The sequence below is a fragment of the Tachysurus vachellii genome, chromosome 26 (genome assembly GCF_030014155.1).
Source record: "Tachysurus vachellii isolate PV-2020 chromosome 26, HZAU_Pvac_v1, whole genome shotgun sequence".
In the NCBI taxonomy this organism is placed as follows: domain Eukaryota; kingdom Metazoa; phylum Chordata; class Actinopteri; order Siluriformes; family Bagridae; genus Tachysurus; species Tachysurus vachellii.
In genome coordinates, this window is record NC_083485.1 from 2,641,042 (window position 1) to 2,660,830 (window position 19,789).

The 19,789-nt window shown below is 36.8% G+C and overlaps 1 long non-coding RNA gene and 2 pseudogenes across 2 annotated transcripts; 2 read left to right on the forward strand and 1 right to left on the reverse strand.

The window, feature by feature from the left end:
• Positions 1–417: 417 nt before the first annotated feature.
• Positions 418–3,510, reverse strand: LOC132841375 (interleukin-13 receptor subunit alpha-2-like; annotated as a pseudogene).
• A 332-nt stretch (positions 3,511–3,842) lies between these two features.
• On the forward strand, positions 3,843–5,085 carry LOC132841376 (armadillo-like helical domain-containing protein 3; annotated as a pseudogene).
• A 1,779-nt stretch (positions 5,086–6,864) lies between these two features.
• On the forward strand, positions 6,865–10,182 carry LOC132841232 (uncharacterized). 2 transcript variants are annotated; one of them, XR_009647878.1, is made up of 4 exons: positions 6,865–7,051; positions 7,256–7,305; positions 7,423–7,737; positions 10,164–10,182. It is a non-coding gene; the product is annotated as an uncharacterized LOC132841232 (long non-coding RNA). The 2 variants fall into 2 exon arrangements; XR_009647877.1 differs by lacking the exon at positions 10,164–10,182 and having other exon boundaries at positions 7,423–9,957.
• Positions 10,183–19,789: the final 9,607 nt, after the last annotated feature.

The window sequence follows — 19,789 nt, forward strand, 5'->3', positions numbered from 1 at the left end:
CCCCGAATCCAGCCCAGCGCCGCGCTTCTCCTGAACGCGCACCTTCCCTTTCTTTCACGAACTGCCTCTCGTCAGTTCCGGATATTGTGGGCTATAATCCCCAAAGGGATTATATCCGGCAGTCCTTTAGTACTTGGGAAATGACCATTATAATTACAGCCTAATGTAATTGTCTGATTTATCTCTCCAACAATAAATATTTTCATCTTCATATACCAAGAATCAAGTAAGGATGACTTACTGTGAGAAATAACACTGGTAACTAAACTGTCATCCCAATGAGTCAGGAAGTTCCAATATCATGTGGTGACTCAGCTATAAAGATTTTGGGTTTTCCAACAGAAAGCCAATGATTTAAGCCCCAACACTATCATACTGCGTCTGCTGAGTTCTTAAGCAAGGCCCTTTCACTATTAATCAGATTATGGACTCATGCATACCTTTGTGTTTAAATGTGTGCACAAGCTCGACTTCCTGTCCCAGAATGTTTGTCCCATTTGTGCACAAACCCTTTAGCAGGTTGAGCATTCTCAGCCGGATGGGTTTCTCCAGGTCAAACTGGGCTGCATAGAATAGCTTGCTTGTCTGTACACCCTGGCACACATGAAGAAAAAAACACATAAACAAAAATCAGGCTATCATGAAAGATTAATATCAAAGATTAATATATTGCTGACAAAGCTGTTTCATTCTATTTTATTGCAAATCCCAGTAAACGTGCTATAGCTGATACACTTAACACAAACACGTATAGATATTTGTGAAAACATCAGAATTTTTGGCATCCAGTCTACATTAAATAGCATTTTGTTTCAGTTTATTGAAAAAACAAAAATGACTCCATCCAAGGAAAAGGTATAATTGTGTCCATTGTTATTCATGTGCAACAACTTGGTTTATAATGGTTGCTAAAATATATTTTTTTATTAGGACCTGTTATTTCTTATTAGCTTTGCTTTATTCTACAAATACAGTATTTTACATTAAAGTGAAAAAAGTAAAAATTTTTTACAAAGGTGTACAAACTGTCCAAAATCTGTGTGTATTTATGAAACCTTAGACCCACACCACATTGACTAATATCGTTTGAAATATTGCAAACCATATACTGTAGAGTTATATAGCTGAGATGGACATATTGTAAACCTAAAGTTTTTAGAGTATATTTATATTTTTTTTTTTATACATATTGCCTTTTTGCTGTTAGTCAAAGTAACAGATTTTGTCCTCCTGAAGGCTTCTTTTGAACAGAATCTTAATGGATTATAGACGACTCACAAGCTATAAACAGGGCCAAATAAACATAGATGATGTGAACAATTTGTTCAGAGTCTGCAGCACAAATGTGTCAAGAAACGCTTCATTGGTCAATCTTTGAACAAAAACTAAGGAGCATATTGTACATGTTTGGCATGAAGCTAGATAAATGACTCACAACATGACACAGCTTTCAAACATGCTATTCAGTCCACTAAAGGGAAAACAAAGCATGTTCCCAGCTGAGATAATGCCCCAAGGTACTAAGTTATATATGTCCAGCAAGTGCTCTCATATCTTGCAGATGCGCAAGATATTTCTTCAATCCCCATGGCATGTTAGAGAGCCAAGATTTTTATTTTTATTTATTTATTTATTTTTGCATTCGAGGTCATGTTTAGCATCCCTTACAGTATATACTGTAAGAAATTACAGAAATTGCACCCAAATTCCACTCCAAGGTACACATCTAAAAGAGGTCATTCCTAAAATGGCTTACTGTAAGTATCATAAGGTAATACGTTTAGGACTCTAAACGTATAAACTTGATTCAATTATAAATATGGGAACGGCAGCAGAACATTAAGCATCACCACGAACAAAGGGTCTACGTGACTGCGATTGCCATTTAAAGTGACCATTTGGTTGATAACAACTGTAACAATACCAAGCCAAGGTCTGCGTGACCGCGGTGACCGCGATTACCATTTAAAGGGACTGATAACAATTGTAACAATAACAAGACAAGGTATACGTGACCGTGATTAACATTTAAAGACATCTGGCTAAATAACAAGGTGTGACCCAGCCATTTGGGAGACACTCAGTTCTTACGCTCAATACACATTCAAAACAGAACTTCATTTCAACTACAAAGAGGAAAACTGTATAAAATGCGTGAGCAGGATTTGCTCTGGGTTTTTATTCACTCCGATGAACCCAAAGTACGTCATGTATTTTGTCACTGCTATGCTGGAATAAACTTCTTGTTCTTCATTAAGATCTTCAACATCATCGTCTTATTTTTACACTACGCATTTTTTATTTCTTACTTTCATACTTACAATCATGTTTTGTAGTAAAAATTAGTGCATTAGCTAGGATATTAGGTATTAACTAGGACAAAGTCATTATATTGTATTCTCTAGCAACTCTTGCTGGTGTTACAGCATCTAGTGATGTTTTCCTACTGTTTACAGTATTATATATACTGTCTATTGATGACACTTCTGCTTTAAATGTGAAGTTACTACATGTGAAGACAAAAGGCGATATAACAATACTCGACTGAAACTGGGGCTAATAATGGAAACTTTTGTGTATGTGGTTTCTTTAGCCACACCCTAGAACTGCTAAAAAATAAACAATTTTTATAACTTAATTCCTGGCAATGTCAAGGTCAGATTTCACTCTATGGCAGTTTGAAAAGTATCACAGATTGTAGATGATAAAGAAGGAATATACAGTATTGTAACTTGGAAAGTGAAATACTGTAAAAGAGGTGTGGCAAGTGATTGAAATGGAAAACAGGCATGAATTTGATTAGAACAGATGACAACAAACACTGATCTTATCACACAAGTTCAAGAGAAATGCCAAAAAGTCAAATCATCCAAGGCATATGACTTTCAAGGAAATGAACTTCTCTTTCAAGATTAGTTACCATGTAGTCATGAAAAAAAAGATTACATAATAGTTTTTATTTATTGATCATAGAGGTTCAGTAATATTGTTTAGTTGATTAAATTCAGCATTAATAAAGAAAATAACTATAGGCTGTATGCCTTTATTTCTAAAATTTGCACAGATAATATGTGTGTGTGTTAGTGTGTTTTGAGGCATACCTTCCATCTCTCTGTATATGTGTCATAAAAAGCGTAGCTGGTAGCGAATATCACAGTTTGAGAGGTTAAACAAGCTGCTCGGTTGACTCCACTCAATGTTCAAGTAACCCAGATGACCTGGATCAGTGATCGTTATGTTTTCTGGAGGATCCACTGGAGAAAAAGTGTTGTATGCAGTAAGAGAAAGTGATTGTTACTGGGTCATTATTAACTCTTTTTAAGTCAAAATGCAGACTCACACAGCACTGACAAATCACACAGCTCACCTGAGATGTCTGCTACGGTGGCTGAGTGTGACATATGCTTAGTCAACAAAGCAAAGTGACTAATTGCATCCAGGACAATGTTTGGTTCAAAATCATCCTTCAGTAATGCACTTGTGATCTCCTGAGATACACAGAAGAGCCAGTTAAATTGTAATGTGAAAGATGTGTTTTTGATAGTGAGTTTTTTAGGATTTGAAATTTAAAAAGGACGTCGTCGTCTAAAAAGCCGCTGAAGGAGAAGGTGGTGTTGATGTACGGTGAAATATTCACTAAAGTCGACTCTGCTAAGGCGAACAATTGCTTCTGGGACGAGCTGTTTTTAATGAAGGTGAACCTGGAATATCTAGAAAACAAGCTGGAGGCTCTGGATGGAGACGAAGTGATGATGATTAAGGAGAACATCAACAGCTTGTTCCATCACTGCATCCAGGCTTTGGAAGAAGATCACCAGATTAAAGTAGTAAATGCTCTGTAAATGCAGACGAACGAAGCCATTCTGCTTGCGCTCTATGAAGAAGTTCACCTGAACAGGAATTTCATTACTGTTCTCGCACAAAGTCATCCGGAGATTGACATTGCGACAACGCCGGTCACGCCCACCCCGACTACTCCTACAACCCCGCTTGGTATCACCCCTCCTTCTTTGGATGTGATGCACAACCCTGAGCTGCCGCTGGACCGCAACCTTCAAACGAACAACCTGCTGTTCACGTTTCTCAAATATTCCTCCATCATCATTCAAGACACCAAAGACGAACACCGACTCAACAGCGCCCGACTGTGCCTCATCATCCTCACGTGTATAGCCGAGGACCAGTACGCTGGCGCCTTCCTCCACGATGATAACATGAACTTTCGAGTAAACTTGCACCGAATGCCAATGAGGCACAGAAAGAAAGCGGCAGACAAGAACATCCCGTCTCGACCTCTCGCCTGCGCCGTCTTGGACCTGATGGTCGAGTTCATCGTCACTCACATGATGAAGGACTTTCCTATGGATCTCTACATGCGGTGTGTTCAGATCATTCACAAGCTCATCTGCTATCAGAAGAAGTGTAGGATTCGGCTGCACTACACTTGGAGGGAACTTTGGACAGCCCTCATTAACCTGCTGAAGTTCCTGCTGTCGAACGAAATCACCTTGTTGTCCAAACACAACATCTTCCAATTGGCTTTACAAGTTGTCCATCTCTTCAACATGTTCATTACGTATGGAGACACATTCCTGCCAACTGCCAGCAGTTATGATGAGCTGTATTACGAGATCATACGCATGCACCAGGTATTTGATAACCTGTATTGCATGGTGCTCAGAGTCTCCACCAACGTCGGCCAGTGGAAGGAACCGGCGAGCAGTCACGCACGCGCTGGTTAACTTCCGAGCCATCATCAACCATTTCAACCCGAAGATCGAGTCCTACGCCGCCGTTAACCACATATCACAACTGTCAGAAGATCAGGTGCTGGAAGTGGTACGCTCCAACTACGACACTCTGACTCTGAAGCTGCAGGATGGTTTGGACCAATTCGAGCGCTATTTGGAGCAGCCCAAAGAAACAGCCTTCTTCAAGGCGTTGGTACGCTCCATCAGTCTGAACGTGAGGAAGAACGTTTCTCTCAACACCCTGAGTCAGGATGTTCTATTGAAGGAGTTCTCATCGATATCTTGAGATCTTGACACAACCACACGTAACCTGTAACCAAGGGGGGAACAAGCAAGTCATTTCCAGCCTGTTCCCATCTCCACTGGCAAGTTTTGCTGGAAATCACACCTTGGAATTTCACACAGGGCTGAAAGTGTTTAAATCAGTTTAACACACATTTTCTTCTTCAGTATAGGTTTTTTTTTGTTGTTGTTGTTTTTATGGAATGTTTTTTTTCCAACAATGTATTTGATTCTAATTAAATCAGTGTAACACGAGACACATATGCCTTGATCCTGCTGTGAGGTTTTGTTTTCTCTCAGAACGTTAATTGAACAGATGAATCATCTCGAATAAGCATCCAGAGCGCATTAGCATTATGAGTTGAACTAATAAATCTTGCTAATAATCTTAAAGGTTCTTCAGTTCAGGTCTTCAGTGTTGTCTACATATTATTTTTAAAAGATGTGACATTTGATTGATAAAGAATCTAAGCAATGTTCGACGTATTCACATATAACACCCTTCAGCCACACCCACTACCCTTCTAGGCTTACTGTCCTAATTTGTTACCTTCTCTGGACATGATGCAAAGTCGTGGATACCAACCTGGTCACCACCCAGGAGTCACAATAGTTCTTGCCCGTATAACCAGAGGAGAACCCGGATGTGCACTTGCTTCTTGGCTAAACAGATCTTTCACTCAACTCCACCGGTCATCCATGTAAGTCTAAGCAGTTAAGATGACGAGATCAGATCTTTATCACTCGGTACTCTGAATCCTCACCAAATAGTAAATGCTAATTGACTCGATATCATCCAAATCATCGTTTACAAGTAAAAACACTTAAGAGCAGCCTAAAGTAAAGTAGACTTGAGACTTTTTCCTTTATCCAGACATGGCTAAAATAACCCGTAACCGTAACAACAAAAACATCAATCATCACTCATGTAACTACTGTTATTTTTTGGACTGGACTGTTCTTCCTGGAGTCATGATTTAACACCCCATCCTGAAATCCTGAATGTGTTTGAAGATCTTCAGTATATTTTTGGTTTGGTTTGGTTTTATAAAACATTATTTGATTATCTGTTGGTGTTGGTTCTTTTTTTTTTTTTGTTCCATGACTGTTTGTTACAAATCAGGTTTTGGGCATCATGCAGAACTGCTTGATTTTTAAAAGAAATCTGGATATTAAACACATTAACTGAGTTTATGTACATAGTCTGTTAGTGAACTACTCAATTTTGACAATATTTAAATTGGAATAATTTTGGATGAAAAATCAGTTCATATCGTCAGGGGATCCCAGGAATAAGGTTTGAACCTAAGGAACATCTAAATTTTTATCTAAAGGTCAAACCTCATTAAAGAAATGCTTAAACTTTAAGCAAGCATTCATTCAAAATGTGCATAGTGAGCTAAGTTAAGGAGCTGTGACACATTGTTATTATTATTATTATTTTGTCTGTGTGTTTGTGGGGGGGGGGGGAAGTACATGTAGTTAACCACATAGATAACCACATGCCACGCTAAGGAAATGGACCAAATTACACAAGAAAACGTTTTACAACACTTAGAAAAATCAGACAACTATCAACAAGTTATTGTACAAATCATTTATGCGTATTCTTGATTTAAAATCATCTCAGGGTACAACGAAGGTCTACATCATCACTCTAAACCGTCTAAAGACCTACCAGTTTCTGATGCTTTGGGAATTTTCTAAATGTATTTATTTTTTGTTTTTTTATCATTATTATTATAATTATTATTATAATACATGTATATAATAAGGCTGAACCCAGGGGCGTGGTTATCCGAGGCGAAGGGGCGGAGCTTTGTCTCAGAGTAACTGCGCCATTACACTTCCTGCTGTAACGGTTTGATACAGGAGGAATATATGTGTATATGTAGACAGGGGACATTTTAAACACGGTGTTTAAACCCTAATGAGTTAAATACCGAATATGTGGCGCTCTGAAATGTGGAAACACTTCAGTTAAAGTATCAGATGTGTTTATATGAGGAACAGGAAAGGTAAGAGGAGTTAGCATCATGATAAAGTACAAGCTAATCTCAAACTAATCCAATTGTGTGTAATTCCTTACCTTCTTATCATGTATTTGTGTTAAACACTCTCTCTCTCTCTCTCTCTCTCTCTCTCTCTCTCTCTCTCTCTCTCTCTCTCTCTCTCTGTCTATCTGTGTGTGTGATTGTGTGTGTGTGTTTGTGTGTGTTTAGGATTTTATTAGTCTGAATCTACAGAAAGATAAAGATGGCGACTGCAAGCAGTAAGTTATATTTCAAGGAACAATTTTATCAATATAATTTGAAGATTGAAGATTAATCTAATTTTGTGTGTGTGTGTGTGTGTGTGTGTGTGTGTGTGTGTGTGTTTTCCCACACAGATGAGTTTAAACTCATTGGTCCCAGAGCAGAGTTTAAAGACTCTGCTGTCACTCTCTCATGTCGTCTGTCTCCTGAAATCAGTGCTGTTGACTTGGAGATCCGGTGGTTTAAGGAGACAGACTGTGTTTGTGTTTATAAGAACAGTAAGGTGACAGAGGGGAGAGGTTATAAGGGCAGAGTGAGTCTGTTCACTCAGGAGCTGGAGAGAGGAAACGTCTCCTTACAGCTGAGAAACTGTATAGAGTCAGATAGAGGACATTACCTCTGTCAGGTCACTGATGGAGACAGAACAGAAGAGATTACAGTAGAGATGAGTAAGTGTTCCTGATCTCCACACTGTATAAACTCCACATCATCATCTGTGCTTCTCATCTCAGTACATAAACACACTCAGTATTCAGTGTGAGATTCAGTATACAGGCTGCTAATGTGGAGTGAAGATCATTTGAGTTGAATTAACAGTAACTCTATTTTTCACTCTTCTACACACCTGCACAAGGGCTTAAAAGCAGCAGCTTGTACAAATATGAAGTAACTAGGGATTTATTTATCTAACTTTATTTATCTATTAATGAGATTAATAAGATTGACTAAATATCAGTTTAAACTGAAACAATCAAATACTTTTTTTTTACATCAGAGAGGAAATTAAATAACACACTAAATGTGACATTTAAATTATTACAGTTTCTGTATATCCAGTAGATCAGACTACATCACTGCCAAATACAGCACTAAGAACCAAACTACACACATTTAGGTTAAAGGTAGAGGAAAAAACACAGTCTGGCTGATGATTAAGACTTTTGGTGTAAGTATATCATTCTAGTGGCTAATGTGAGATGTATAACAGATTGATCCCTGAGGCACTCCAGATTGAACAACATTAACCTCATATCTAAATCCACCCATGGCAAAAAACTGCTTCCGATCATTGAGGTAAGACTTAAACCAATTTAAAACAGTATCAGAGACACCAAAAACAGTTTCAAGATGCACTGAGATCAAGAAGGATCAAAACTGAAAGACTGCATCTGAAGCAGTTAACAAGTCATTGGTAACCCTGACCATGGCAGTTTCTGTACTATGGGATTTTACGAAAGCCAGATTGCAAAGGCTCAAAGAGATTGTTCTCAGTTAAATGAGAAATTAACTGAGTAGCAACAACTCGCTCCAAAAGTTTAGCAAGAAAGGAGAGATTAGATATGGGACCGAAATTAGCAAGGTTCTCAAGGTTCTAAGAAGTGGCTGCTTTTATTTTAAAGACCTCTGCAAAAAGACAATACGTGTCAAGTGTAGAAAATATTGAAAACATAGAACCAGAATAACAAGGAATAAAAACAGCAGAAGAAGACAATAAAGTAGAAGTACAAAAACCTCTACGAACATTTTCAACCTTTGTGCTAAAGAAATGCAGGAAGTTATTACAGAGATGATCAGAAGCAGTAACATTAGTGAGAGTTTAATGATTTAGCAATTTGTTAAAAGAATTGAAAAGTTGTCTTGAATTTCCTTGATTGTCATTAATCATATTAGATAAATAATCAGATCTGGCAGAAACAATACCAGCCTTATATTCTTGTAAGCAATCTTTCCATATTTGATCTTTCCATATTTGATCACTCCATTTTACGACAAGATGTCTTCATCATACACAAATCTTCATTATACCAAGGAGCAGGACGTACAAATAAAACAGAGCGTGACTTTTGAGGAGCAAATAATTCCAGGCCAAATAAGAGAACAGAATTTAACATGGAAACCCTTGTCTCTAAAGGATCAGATGGAGAGAAACTACTTAATGAAGAGTCAATAAATGCAGTAAAGTCAGAAGTGTCAATTAACCTCCATTTCCAGTACAGTTTCCATGTTAGTGAATAGAACATGATCCAAACTTTTATTTAATTTACAGCTCCACAGTCATTTTATGAGCTCAGTTCATCTTAATATCTCCTCCATATTTTCCCTACAATAAATGTGTTTTATAAGATTTATATGGTGATAATTAACAGGACAGTGTTGATGAGGTTGACTAAGGCAGCTAACACTAACTCAGATTCATACTAATTTATTGTGTGTATGATTTTAGATAACACTAGCAGTAGCTTGTTAAGGTTAACCAGTCACTAGTTTTTAAATGAACTGCACTGACAGAATGAGTGGAGAATAAGAGCGAACTTCTTCATTCAGATGAGTAACGTACTGCAGCTCAAATCAGTAATTCATGAGTCAAAGCTCTAAAACTTTTTTCCTAACAATGATAAGATTAATATTCCTGTGAAAATTATAACAGTACAGTTTAACATGTTACATTTTTAATACTAACACTGTATTAACTTTGAGGTAACTGATGCAGTGTTTTGAGACATACTTCAGGTCAAATCTCACAGCGTATGTTCAGTGTCCATCAGCAGTATTTGCTTGTGATTAAAATATGGTGATGTTCAGCATTTTCACTTCATATGGAGTGTTTTATTCAGCAGCTGATCACAGATCTGTGTTACTGCACTGAGTAAAAACACCTCATGAAGTCTTTCATTATTTAATATAAACTATTTATAATGATTCACTATCTGTTGTTCTATTTTATTAAAATAGTTAAAATTGTAGCTGAACATCTTTGAAAGCACAGAGTGAAGATTGTTTATCAGCTGTTCTGACTGTAAATCATAAGTTTTTCTCATTGTATTTTATCTAACATTACATTTCTCTCTGTTGTTTTACATGATACTTCTCACAGACCCGGTAAGTAAATAACTCGACTTCACACTAATAGTAAAAGCTGATATTTTATAAACTTCTCACATATATTACATTTTAATCCAGGAATCAAATAGAAACATAAAGATGATTTACAGATCATGTTTATATGAAGGAGACAGATTATGAGGAATACACCTCCTAAAGTTTAGGTCAGATCAGAAGTCTACACCCGCTCTTGAGCCAGAGTTTGCAGAGAGACAACAGAAATAATCACACGGACAGAATAATAGTTAAGAATGTGAATTCTCCTTTTATCTATAAGTTGATTTATTCCACTTGGAAATTGGACAATAGTTGACAGCGTCAATATGCCATTTACAGCAAACAAACTCTTAAATGAACTTAATAATTGTAATGAAGAGTCAGGGGCAGGTGGATTTAAATCCATGTGCAAACAAATTCACATCACAAATCCAACAACAATAATTCAGACATTAATACAATAATACAAATGTTTTTTTTCCTCCGGCCTGTAATACCAATTTAGACCCCAGTTCCGTAGCACTCATAGCCCTTGTTTATTTAAATCCTAACTATTCTAATTCCTAAACTAGTCCAGTTTACAAACACTGCTTTTGACCTCGTTCTCCTTCCTTTATCACAGAACTTGTACATTCACATTTAATATTTATGTCACAGTAACAAATCCAATACCCTTTACATCATTATTTTTAAAGACATGCAGAGATCAGAAAATAGGATTTTCCAATAAATCGCAAGATATTTCTCTTCCTTAAGGGGAACTAGCGGTATATTAGCACAATGCTACATGATACAGATTTACTGTGTGTGATGACTGATTGTTGTCTAGTTTTCCTCTTTTTTATTAAGACACACATCAGCTGTGTTTTAACCAGAGTAACAGTTACTTTCCACATTTTCACATGGAACAATTCACATTTGTAATCATGCATAAAATCCTCACACTGTTTTATTTACTTTCACAGCCTGAACTGTTTGGTGAGTATAAACCTCTTTTCTGTGCTAGTGATGTCTTGATGCTGCATGAATAATATATTTATTGTTCAGATGAAATAGATTAGACTGTGCTGTGTGTTCAGAGTGCAATAGCACATAGATATCTGAGCATCATGAGCATAGTGTAGTGAACACAACAGACTGTGATCTCTAACAGAACATTCATCATGCTGGTGTCTAGTTTGTCATTTAGTGTTGTACAGACACAGAAATCTGACCTACACACTGATACTGAGAGAGAAAAAGCTGAAGGTTTTATAACAAACAGTCATTAGTGAACACAATCTGATCTACTGAAGCTAATAATCAGAGACTGACTCATTATCAGTTTAAACTGAAACAATCAGAGACATTTTTACATCAGAGAGGAAATTAAATTACATATCAAACACATCCAGTAGAAACTGGTGATTATAGCAATAAGAACCAAAACCACACAAACCCCAGGTAATATTGGTCTGTTAGTTTGTTCTGTAGATTAATGAGCAAAGAAACTCCGATATTTTCTACACAATGAATAAACACCATGTATAACGATTAAACATAAACCTCAGTGAAAGTCTGTAGAGATCTGAGACACAGAACAAAAATCCACCAGCATGACCTCAGAGTCTTTATCCAATAGACAGATAAACACACAGATAAAGTTCAAGAGCAAAGGAGCAGATTCCAGTTTGTTAAAAAGTAGATGATGGTCAGATGAGACAAAGACTAAGCTGTAGCAGAGTGATGAAAAGAGGAAAGTGTGAAGTGAAAAGAAAACTGTTCATGAACCAAATCAAAGCAGCACTTCTGTGAAACATGGAGACATGGACATTTATAGAAGACAGTAGAACTTGTCTTCATTTTTCCCTGATACAGATAGAAATGGGGTTAAAATATGGTGATGTTCAGCATTTTCACTTCATATGGAGTGTTTTATTCAGCAGCTGATCACAGATCTGTGTTACTGCACTGAGTAAAAACACCTCATGAAGTCTTTCATTATTTAATATAAACTATTTATAATGATTCACTATCTGTTGTTCTATTTTATTAAAATAGTTAAAATTGTAGCTGAACATCTTTGAAAGCACAGAGTGAAGATTGTTTATCAGCTGTTCTGACTGTAAATCATAAGTTTTTCTCATTGTATTTTATCTAACATTACATTTCTCTCTGTTGTTTTACATGATACTTCTCACAGGGAGGGTAAGTAAATAACTCGACTTCACACTAATAGTAAAAGCTGATATTTTATAAACTTCTCACATATATTACATTTTAATCCAGGAATCAAATAGAAACATAAAAATATGTAATAGATATAAAAAGTTTACACATCTCTGTTGAAATGGCAGGTTTTTGTTGTGTAATAAATGAAAAGATGAAAAATTATATCAAACTTTTCCACTTTTATAGTGAAATTGCAACTTGTATATTAAAGTTATTTTAAGGTAAAAAAACAAAGAAAATGTACAATAACCCGGTTGTATAAGTTCACACACCCCTAAATTTATACTTATTTGAAGCACCTTTAGATTTTATCACATCATTCAATCTTTATTAAGAGTTATAACAAGAGAGTTGTTATCAGTTTAACACATCGTGACTCAGCAATATTTTGCCTTTCTTCCTTGTAAAAGCATTCTGACTCTGTCATATTGTCTGGGCATCTCCTGTGCACAGCCCTCTTCAGGTCACCCCACAGATTTTAGATTGGATTTGGATCTGGACTCTGACTGGGCCATTCCTAAACCTTGTGCTTGTTTTGGTGATGACATTCCTTTGTTGATTTGTGTTTGTGCTTCGGGTCGTTGTCCTGCTGAAAGGTGAAATTCCTCTTCATCTTAGGTGTTTTAGCAGAAGCCCTAAAGGTTTTGCACCAAAACTGACTGGTATTTGGAGCTATTCATTATTACCTCCAGTCTGATTAAAGCCCCAGTTCCAGCTGAAGAAAAGCAGCCCCAAAGAATGATGCTGCCACCTCCATGCTTCACTGTGGGGATGGAGATCTTCTGTTGATGTGGTTTATTTGTGCCAAACATATATTTTGCTATTATGGCCAAAAGGTTCAACTTCAGTCTAATCAGACCATAAAACATTATTCCACATAGTTTTGAAGATTGGATATATTTTGTTGATAACTTTAGCCAGGCTTGGATTTTTTTTGCATAAAACAGACTTCCATCTTGTCACTCTAACCTGTAGTTCAGACATATGAAGAATCTTATATTAGGCTTCTTGACAGCCTCCCTGACCAGTTTTCTGATGGGCTTCTGAATAATATTAGAGGGTTTAGAGTAGGGATGTACCGATACCACTTTTTCTCTTCCGATCCGATTCCGATACCAGTGTTTGCTGGTATTGGCTGACACCGATACCGATACTGATCCGATATCTGTGTTCTTTTCTACCTTTAAAACTAAAGAATGTATACAACTCGCTTAGTTATTAAGATTTATTTGTTTCTGGCAAAGAAATACAATAATGCACATTACTGAATGATAAATGGTTTTCAAGAAACCTTAAAATGTATTAATGCAGTAGCAAACAGTATTTTTAAAAGTTAGTGATATAACAATCTAAACCATATATACTGCAATTATTAAATTAAATTATTTTCTGAAGAAAAGGCAATATTTTAAAGTGAATCTTAAATGAGAACTCTTGAAACACAATGCAAAATGTATTACGCATTGAGGTAAATGGAAAGGGCGCCTGCTAAACTTGCCTGTCTGTCGCAGGCGGTTGTGCAACATATTGCCCATAAAATGTATTATATTTATTTTCATTAATGTAATTTAATATATAAGTGTCTTTTTCTTATAAGTACAAGCAATAGTCTATGATGTTTGCTGTTCATTAATCAACCACCACAGGCATGGGCATCGTAAATAAAAAGTGGGCGTGTCCTGTCCCACACACATATAATGGTTCCGACGCCCATGGATTTCAGGAAGCAGGAGCGTGGTCAATGCTGTAGGTAAAACGCGGAATGTTTAATTTATTAGGGCATTCCTCAAGTAGAATGGATTTGACTGGCGGCGCTAAATAATAAAAATAATAGTAATAAAAAAAGATTTCTGCGCTGAATAGAGACGGTAAAAGTGTGTGGGCCCAATATTATTGGTCTTAAAAAGTGGGTGGGTCCTGTCTCACCCACATATAATGGTTCCGACGCCCATGACCACGGGTATCGGATTTGGATCGGTCACGCACCACCGATACCCGATCCACTCAAAATCCTTGGATCGGCGTCGATACCGATCCAAAATATCGGATCGGTACATCCCTAGTTTAGAGGGTGTTGATTATTGTCTTTCCAGTGTTCCATGGTATATTCTATGTCTTAAAATTTGTTTGTAACCCTCTCCTAATTGATATTTCTCAACAATGAGTGTCAGGAGAATAAAAACGGACCCAAGTGCAGGATAGCTTAACAGAAACGGGGATTTAATAACAAAAACCACCGAACAGCAACACTGACTCAAGTCAGGACGACAATTGGTCGATTCTGAACACTGCAACATTAGCAATTAGAAAAGGGTGTGCAAACTTATGCAACAGGGTTAATGTACATTTTTATTAAAGAGAGATAAACAAAAGGAGATCACGCATCTTCTCTAATCTACTGCGACATGTCACATGCTGTCGTAACCAGTATATAGACGAGGCAGCAGTAAAGAACATCATTCTGTTATCTGTTCAGGTTTTACATTGATAAATGTCTGTGTTTATAATTAAAGGAAGTGAGAATCTGATATTCTGTATATTCCTTTATCTACTACAATAGCACAGAGATATATTACAAAATATTTCACTATATATTTAAAATACACAGGGGGAAATGCACAAATACTGACATACTGTATATTGGTAAAGACATGCAGAGATCAGAAAATAGGATTTTCCAATAAATCACAAGATATTTCTCTTCCTTAAGGGGAACTAGCGGTATATTAGCACAATGCTACATGATACAGATTTACTGTGTGTGATGACTGATTGTTGTCTAGTTTTCCTCTTTTTTATTAAGACACACATCAGCTGTGTTTTAACCAGAGTAACAGTTACTTTCCACATTTTCACATGGAACAATTCACATTTGTAATCATGCATAAAATCTTCACACTGTTTTATTTACTTTCACAGGGTGAACTGAGACGTGAGTATAAACCCCTTTTCTGTGCTAGTGATGTCTTGATGCTGCATGAATAATATATTTATTGTTCAGATGAAATAGATTAGACTGTGCTGTGTGTTCAGAGTGCAATAGCACATAGATATCTGAGCATCATGAGCATAGTGTAGTGAACACAACAGACTGTGATCTCTAACAGAACATTCATCATGCTGGTGTCTAGTTTGTCATTTAGTGTTGTACAGACACAGAAATCTGACCTACACACTGATACTGAGAGAGAAAAAGCTGAAGGTTTTTGTTTGAATGTGATTTGATAACAATAACTCTCTATTAAAGTTACTGATCCTGGCTAACATTACTGTAGTGAACAGAACTACAGAGAGATGTGAGTTAGAGAGTCACACTTGATAATGCTGCATGAAAGAGATTCGAACAGAATGGAAGTAAGTCATCTGGGGAATTTGTTTCTTACTGCATTAATACTGAAAGATCCTGAAGAGCAGAAAGAGAAGAGAAACAATACAGTACAGGATCAAAACAGACTTTTTAGGAATGTTTACAGCTAATATTACAGGATAAAATACAGAAATACTGAAAATTACAATGCATTTTTAATAATCTCAACAAAATTATTGTGCTTTTTTCCCCACATCCTCCTGTAGTTAAAGACGTCTGTGTTTATCAGGTGAGTAAACTGTTATAAAATATTACATTCATTAATGTCTTACTGATGATAGCAACATTAAAAAAAAACATATGTTGTAATTAGACCAGTGATCAGTGAGGGGTAAATGAGTTACCATGGCAACCGGCTCCCAGTGATGGTTTATTGTGGATAAAAAGTCACATAGGATTGTTCTAGAAACTGTTTGCTAGCAATCTGCTGTTATTACTGGTGTTGTTATGATGTAATTATTATTTCTAGGAGTGTAAACACTTTGGAAACATAAACAAAATAAATGTAAGGAAAATAACAACCTTCATTCCTTTGATGTTTATCTGAAAACTTTTTCTTAAATTTCATTTAAAGTTACACAGAAAAGGTTTAACACGTGTTCAATTTAACTTGAGGATCGATTCAGACAACCTACAACACTAACAAAATGAAGTTACACTAAAACATTTTTTTTCTTTCAGTTTAATGATTGTGTTCTTCAGCTGGCTGCATTCAAACTCAGTGTGTTACTGAATACAATATCAGTTTAAATCAACCTCAATCAGCTCAGTGTGTACTGTTAGTAGTAATACACACACACACACACACACACACACACACACAGTGATCTGAACAGAGAAACACTTCATGTTAATTTAACACTTTATTTACATAAAGTATGGAGTCATGTATAAAACCTTCACACTGTTTTATTCCTCAGAGAGACAGAAAATGGACAGAAGATGAGAGAAAGAAAATGGAGAAATCTGTTCTACTGACTGGTGAGTATGGAAGGAGGTACAAAAGTAAACACACCTGTTCATCTTTACAGCCTGAAGTGTTGTTCAGTAAGCACCTTCTAAAATTCTGATATTCACACTTTATTTACAGTTTTTGTCTATAGTTTTGTAATACATCCTTTATTAAAGATATTATTTACACATTATACAGGTAGTGTGAAGTTTATTAAGGAATAAAATCCATTTGCATAGTTTCTCACTATATATGCTTAAACACACAGACAACACTCAGTTTTATTCTTTTAAATTTATTAAAATAAAATGATTTTCTGTACATGAGCCAAGAGTACTATGGCCTTTTTTTTTTTCGGCTTGGGCTACTATTAGAAGAACATTTTGTACATCTCCATGTGTTCTCAGATGTAACACATGGAGATGTACAAAATGTTCTTCTAATAGTAGCCCTCTTTGTATTTTATCTAACATTACACTTCTCTCTGTTGTTTTAAACAGCTTCTTCAGAGGAGGTAAGTAAATAACTCGACTTCACACTAATAGTAAAAGCTGATATTTTATAAACTTCTCACATATATTACATTTTAATCCAGGAATCAAATAGAAACATAAAGATGATTTTCAGATCATGTTTTTGTGAAGGAGTCTGATCAGTAAGTGAGATTCCACTTCCATCAGTCAGCTTCTTTCCCACAATGCACCTGTGTGTAACCTCAATTCAATTCAATTTATTTGTATAGAGCTTTTAACAATTCGGATTGTTTCAAAGCAGCTTTACAGAAGTATGGAAACAGAAGAGAGAGAAAAAATAAATAAATAAATAATAAGAATAAGAAAAAATAAATAAATGAATATTCACAATTAAAGTTTAAAATTAATTTAAAGAATATTGACTTAAAATACTATATATCTATCCATATAACTAATGAGCAAGCCGGAGGCGATGGTGGCAAGGAAAAACTCCCTGAGATGAAATGAGGCAGAAACCTTGAGAGGATCCAGGCTCAGAAGGGAACCCATCCTCATTTGGGTGACACTCTACAGTAAATAATGTAAATGTAAATAATGTCCTTTCTACAACAGTTTATAATTGTGCCACCGAGAGCTCCTGAGGAACTCCTGGGTCATTGTAAACTCTGAGGTCATCACAGACCTGATTGCTGATAAAGACTAGACCATACAGCTGACTGACACAACATTGGTTCAAAGCAGGCATGACAGTCTCGGGGCGGCTCCATCCACAACAATCCCATGAGGCACTGGCTGACCATGTAGATCAATACCTGTCAGGGTGACCACTGGGAGACGAGACTCCAACCAGGAGTAGAACATCAGGACTGACGAAGTAACTCCGTAAGAAGAGACGATCAGGCTAGGAACTCGGAACACCGTGAGCTCAGGAGGTGCATATATAGCTCCCGATTATATATTGTTAGGTATGATTGTAATCAGGTGATGGACAATGTAAATTAAGTGCAACGTGCAAGCAGGGACTCTGGCAAGACTAGCTATGGCAGCATAACTTAAAGGTTAGAGCCAGAAGGTGTGACAGACATGAGGTCTTCCTGGGATGTAAAGCGTCCCACCACTCCACAGTCTGCAAACCTGAGCAACTTGTGAGGGTGGTAAGCCGACAGCATCCAGCCATCCCTGTTCACCAAATGCCCATGAATCATCCAGATTACTCCTTTATCTGCTATGATGAAGTTCTGTGGGGTCAGATGGGTGATCCAATTATGGATGATAATTCTGGGAGACTGTTGGTAAATCTCTTTGCAGTAGTGGATGTAAATGTACTTTTATAATGGCAAATTGCAAATATCGTGTCCGAAGCTCAATTTAAATGAAATGAGATAGTGGTCAGAGATAGCTTCTGATTGTGGCACTGTGACTATATTTTCTATATTTGATCCAAGGGTTAGAACGAGATCAAGAGTGTGACCTCCATTATGAGTGGGTTCAATTAAGTTCTGGTTCACCCTTACTGAATCTAAGATGGAAATAACTGCTGTTCTCAGAGGATCTCAAAATGAATATTAAAGTCTCCAACAATTACTGCTTTATCTAAAGAAACAACTAGGATTGAAATGAAATCGCAGATTCACAGAGGAATTCAGAATATGGTCCAAAATGTCTATAAATACCAGTAAGAGGAACTGACTCAGTAGACTTATATTTTGTGGCTACATACAGTATATGAAGTACTTTGAATGAGTTAAACGTGTCTAGATTCTTGCTTGACATCAAGCTTATCATCATGTATAACTGCGACACCTCCTCAATTGCCTGTTAGGCATGGCTGATGTATATAACTACAACCGGTTGGACAAGCTTTGTTTAATGCGACAAACTCGTTTGGTTTGACCAATGTTTCTTTTTAACACAGAACACTAAACTTCTGATCAGTAATAATGTCATTAGCCATAAGAGCTTTAGATGCAAGAGATCTTATATTTAACAGTCCTAGCTGTAGATCAAAGGTGCTGGCTGCGCATTCACTGTGATCTAATTTTATGCTAATGAAGTTACTAAAACAAATGGGATGGGATGGACTTCGTCCCTTCCTAACAGGCCAGCCTTGCCCTCAAAAGTGCTCCAATTATCCAATGAAGCCCACATTGTTTTTGGAGCACAACCTGGACATCCAGCAGTTAAGCGACCATAACCTGTTGTAAGCCTCATCGCCACACCGCATTGGGATGGGGCCAGAGCATACTACAGCATCGGGCATCGCCTTCACCAATTTACACACCTCTACAATATCACTCTTGGTAATCTCTGACTGACAAAGGCGTATATCGTTAGCTTCTATCTGGGAAAACTAGCTTCGAGTACCTATGCTTGCCTAAGACCCTAAGATTACCTGATATGTCTGGCGCCCCCTGGCTCCCGGAATACACCTAACCAGTGCTGCTGGAGCCCCTAAAGATGGAGCCTCCTATAACCAGAGCTCTTTCAGGTTTAATCTGATGATAAGATTATGCTTATCATCTGATAATCTGTGCTAATCTGATGAGAAACCTGAAAGACATGTGAAGGGGAGAGGAGTGATGCTCTTGTGGACAAGCCTTAGCGTTGGCTTTAACTTT